We start from the raw sequence: 5,589 nt of genomic DNA on the forward strand, positions 1-5,589 counted from the left end.
ATATTTTTTATTTTTCCAGGAGCTAATATTGCTTATTTAATCATTTTGTTTTGTTTTTGTATGTGTGAATGGAGATTGTGTGTGCGTGTGTGTATAATTTTTTTTATATTTCTCCAATTCTCTTCCCAGCAACATTGTCAAACACCTCAAGTTTTCTTGTAGGTTTTGTTTTTGGGGTTTTTTGCTTTTAATGGAGACATCTCTCTTAGATCCTTCCATCCTTCTGTTTCTATCAGGACTGGTTGATCTCTAGAACTGCTAAATTTTGTCAGCCTCATATTTTCTTCATCATGACTCTAGAAATTCAATTTGCCTCTTTCCTGTGTTGGGATTCTTGTTTCCTTACTCACATCTTTCTCTTTCTTGGCTTATTCTTGTCCTGTGGTAGAATACATGTTCCAAAAGATTTCTGGGGGGAAAAAAAAGATGTAAAGAAAGCGAAGTTTTTGGGCGCCTGGGTGGCTCAGTTGGTTAAGCGACTGCCTTCGGCTCAGGTCATGATCCTGGAGTCCCTGGATTGAGTCCCGCATCGGGCTCCCTGCTCGGCAGGGAGTCTGCTTCTCCCTCTCCCACTCCCCGTTTGTGTTCCCTCTCTCACTGTGTCTTTCTCTGTCAAATAAATAAAAATCTTTAAAAAAAAAAAAAAAAGAAAGCAAAGTTTTTGAGATTTGCCTGTTTGAAAACATCTTTTTTCCTATCTTCATATTTGATCGTTTAGCTGAGCAGAGAATTGGATTGGAAAGATATTCCTTCAGAATTTTGAAGGCATTGCTTCATTAGCTTTCAGCTTCCCGTCTTGAGAGTTCAGTGCTACTCTATTTCCTCATGACCTTTCTTTTTCTTTCTGGAAGCTTTAAAATTTTTTTTATCCTTACTGGGGATTTTACCATGCTGTGCCTGGGTATGGGTCATTTTCATTTCTCCATCTTAATGGGACCCTTCCCATCCTTTATTCTGGGCTGTGTTCCTCTATCTAATTTTTTTTTTTTTTTCCTCTATCTATTGATGCTTCATTCTATGTGTCAGCTTGGCTGGGCCACAGGTGCCCACATACGTGGTTAAACATTATTCTGGGTGTGTCTGTGAGTGTTTCGGGGTGAGATTAACATTTGAATCAGTGGACTGAGTAAAGCAGATTGCCCTCAGCAGTGTCGGTAGGCCTTGTTCAATTCCACTGGAACTCTAGGGACAGAAGAAAATGTTATATTAGAAGAATTCATTTTCTCTGCCTGACTGCCTACCACCTGGGCTGTTGGTGTTCTCCTGTCTTTGGACTCAGACTCGAACTGGAGCTCTACCGTTGGCTCTCCTGGTTTTCTAGCTCGTGGATTGCGGATCTTGGGACTAACTGGTCTCCATATTCAAGTAGGCTGATTCTTTATAATAAATATATTACATTTGTATGTATCTATACTATCGGTTCTGTTTTTCTGGAGAACCCAAACTCATACAGTATCTGACAATTTCTGCCTCTCTCTTTGTCCTCTTCTTGAAATCCCTATTAAGCAGATACTGAACCTCTTGAATTGCCCTTCTTTTCTTCCCTTTCCTTTTTTGTCCTACTTTTGAAAGATTCTTCAACTTTATCTTTCAACTGCTCTATTCCATTTTTTATTTAAATCAACATATTTTTAATTTCTAAAGCTCTTTCTTGTTCTTTAATCATTCCCTTGTCTTAGCACACTATTTTTATTTATTTATTTATTTTTAAGATTTTATTTATTCATTTGACAGAGAGAGACAGTGAGAGAGGAAACACAAGCGGGGGGAGTGGGAGAGGGAGAAGCAGGCTTCCCACGGAGCAGGGAGCCCGATGCGGGGCTCGATCCCAGGAACCTGGGATCACGACCTGAGCTGAAGGCAGACGCCCAACGACTGAGCCACCCAGGCGCCCCGTTAGCACACTATTTTTATCCCAAGAATGCAATAGCATCACTTATCTTTCAGAGGGTAGTAATAGTTTGTTTGAAGTTTTCGTAGAGGCTGCTTTCAGGCAACAACAGGCTTGAGCAATGGAAACTTGCTCAAGGTAACAGGGCCCACAGCGACCACCGACCGCCGAATGGTGGTCTGAAGGCAAACAGGCTCATTAAACAACCCACCTTGAAATAGCCATAAACCCTAACTGACCAATCGGCTACTTAGAACCTGGCACAGTTCCCAAGGTGACCAGAAAAGGGGAGAAATCCCATACAGCCCCCATACTCCCTCACTCTGCCCTCTAACTAGAGCCCCTCACCACCGCCCCATCAGTCTCTGCTTTGCTGTGCTGCCCACTTTTACTCCCTTGCTGTGTGTTCGATAAACTTCGATGTCCGTTGTTCTGCCTCTGGTGAATTCTTCATGGTCCGTGCCACCGGCCTCCACCGGACCTGGACGCCCCCCAGTTTTCTTCTGCTCCTTGCACGGCCTTTGATTCTCCTGAGTTTGCTTTTTTTCTGTTGCTTCATTACTTTTCTTTATGTAAGAAGTTTTCCTCAAAAGTCTTCCAGTTCATATTAAAACTGAGGTGCTCAAAGCCTGACTGGAAGCTTTGATGATGCAAACAGGGCTTGTCCAATGGTGAGTTTCACTGTAGGGTAATCAGGTGGAGCTTGGATGTTTTACTGGGCAACCCTAAAAGCCATTGGGTCTTTTTCTTGGGTCTTCTCCAAAGAAGTGTTATCCAGTCTGCTGAGTGAGAGCTATAGGCTTCCCTGCCAGCATTCTGGGGACTGAGGAGGGGAGCAGGACTGGGCATCACCCTGTGGTATGCAGCCTTTCACTCAATCCCACGGTCTTCTGTCCCGTGCCTCATCCCCACATTCAGCTGTGCCTGGCATCATCCCTGAGTCCAGAGTCTCTTTGGCATAATCTCTTCATCAACAAACCTCCCATTTCCTTCTTGGGTTGGGGATGTAATCACTGGACTTCAGGGGGTAGAGTAGAAGTTCAAGGGGTCTAACTGCTCCTTATGCAAACTCTCAACTAATTTTCCTAGGTTTATCTCACATCTTGCTCCTCCTTTGAAGGTGTGTAGCTTCTGAGTCTTTCAGGGGCTCCAGGCCATGAATCAGTGTGCTCTTCACCAGCAATCCGCTCTGCAGAAACGTAAGCTTCAGTTCTCCCTGTTCTAACACTTCAGTTACTACCTAGCCTTCACTTTTAACCTTCTAAAATGTTGTTGTCTCTATCAAGGTCTCTGTTCTACTGGCCCTGTATTGCATCTTTACATCTTCACTGTCATTTTGGGGAGGTTTTAGGATAAAGCATAAATGAACACAAAACACACATTCCAAAAGATACACAAGAGTCCTTTGCCATCTGTAAGCAGAGAGAGCTGAGCACCGTTCTCCGTTCTGTGAAGGCGCTGACTGTGGGCTGGCACGTTCAGCCTCCCCAGCCTCCTCTTCACGATTACATATACACAAAACATTTGATTCTATATTTTGTGTCCAGATCTTGGTTTTGTTACTTAACAAAATGTCTCGGAGCTACTTCCATATTAGTACTTACAGGCCTATCTCATTCTTTTTAATGACTGCATAGTATTCAATGGTATGAATTTATCACGATTTATTTAACCATTTCCCCACTCTTTTTACATTTTATGCACGCACATAAACACATATCTATACATGCATGCATTCATATTGTCTTAGAAGGTAAGTAAATTAAGTGACTAAAATTGCATTAATATCAAATAATCATATTTATGCAAGGAAGGGGTCTAAAGAATATCCAATATCATATACATAGACATCTTCACTATTGACTTATGTCTACTAGTGAATGACTAGAACCATCTCCACTGCCTCCAAAATCAGAGATGTTAGAATTCCCCTTCAGCTGAAGATACATCATAAATTAAGCGCCAACCGTCCTTGAAACTCTGTAAGCCCATAGATGTAGATTTATGTAAATGACAAACCAGGATACAATTTACTATTTATATTTTTACAGAACAGGTAATGTATTCTCCACTAATCAGATTTTATGTCAGTCAGAGTCCTGACAGGAAACAGATGGCATTTTCCAATGGGGAACTGAGGAGAATTTAAGGAAGGGACTATTTTCAGTGGTGTTTCAGGGTTCAAGGAAACCAGAATGGGACGGTGAAGCACTTTGGGGCTACAACAGAGAGAGCCTTTGCCACTCCCGTGCCCGAGGGTCAAGAGACAAGTTACTGGGCGCAGACAATAAGTCTGGCTGTAAGACGGGCCCCTGCAGGAGCTATGGCTTCGTGGAGGGACCCACCCGACCTTCAGCAGCCAGAGGAGGAGGAGCTGGGGGGAACATCTGACCTCACTCTTCATCCTGTAGTTCTGCTCAATCTGGCAACCCCAGGGGGGGAAGAGTGAAGAGTCAATCTGGAGGGGCAGATAGAGAATCCTCCTCTTACCTGAGCAGTGTTGTACTGTGCTCATTTTGTAGCCGTGTCTGTGGACCTTGGGGCAAAGCCAGACAGATGCCAAGAACCACAGACAATGTATTTATCCAGTCATGATAATGAGTTCATTAAGTCAGCTCTGAAAGTTGCCCACATCTTGGCTTATAATTCCAATTATATAGAAAAGAGACTACATATAAAAAGAGTCAATAAAAATGAAAAAGTGAAAACATCCCCTTGTTGTCCCCTCTCATTAGTATTTGGTTTCTTTATTATTCCAGCCCATGGATCTGCAAATAAGATATGGCATCAGTAGCTGAATGGAATGTCTCTGTCCAGGCGTTAGGAGAAAAATGCCATCACGAAGAGAGGCTAAACAGACCAGAGGATGCAAGAGGGATAACTTGAGCAAAGCGTGGGAACCAACCTTACATTTATAATAAACATCAATTTGTGACAGAAACAACAAAGAAGAATATGGATGGGGCCAATAGGAAAGCAGAGTCTCTCACAAATCAGTATGATTGAATAGTAGTCTGGTAATTCCTAAGCAGCAATTTTATTCTTTATGAATAAAATTGATTTTAATGGGGTGCCTGGGTGGCTCAGTTGGTTAAGCGACTGCCTTTGGCTCAGGTCATGATCTCGGGGTCCTGAGATGAAGCCCCGCATTGGGATCCCTGCTCGGCGGGAAGCCTGCTTCTCCCTCTCCCACTCCCCCTGCTTGTGTTCCCTCTCTCGCTGTCTCTCTCTCTGTCAAATAAATAAATAAAATCTTTTTAAAAAACTGATTTTAATTTATAAGCAAATAGAAAAAAAAATAGAGACGGAGTGTCTGCAGTCATTCTTACCTTAAAATAATAAATCTGAGGGGCACCTGGGTAGCGCAGTTGGTTGGGTGTGTGACTCTTGGTTTCAGCTCAGGTCCTGATCGCAAGGTCGTGGATCGAGCCCCACTTTGGGCATCTTGCTCATCGCAGAGTCTGCTTAGGACTCTCTCCCTTTCCCCCTACCCCTCCCCATTGCATGCTCTCTCTCTTTCTCTCTAAAAGTAAATATATAAATCTTTAAAAATAATAATAATAATAGATCTGATTAGATCGGGGGGAGAAAAAGAGCCCCAAGGAAGCACTAAGATTTTATAGGTTTGGAAACTATTTTTCCCCTTAAGTCTTTTTTAAGGACAGAGTCTATTTATTCCATTGCCATAGTTCATCTAT

This window comes from Mirounga angustirostris, unplaced genomic scaffold (assembly GCF_029215605.1).
Source record: "Mirounga angustirostris isolate CCGP_5_RB_7025 unplaced genomic scaffold, mMirAng1.0.hap1 SCAF_3, whole genome shotgun sequence".
Taxonomy (NCBI): domain Eukaryota; kingdom Metazoa; phylum Chordata; class Mammalia; order Carnivora; family Phocidae; genus Mirounga; species Mirounga angustirostris.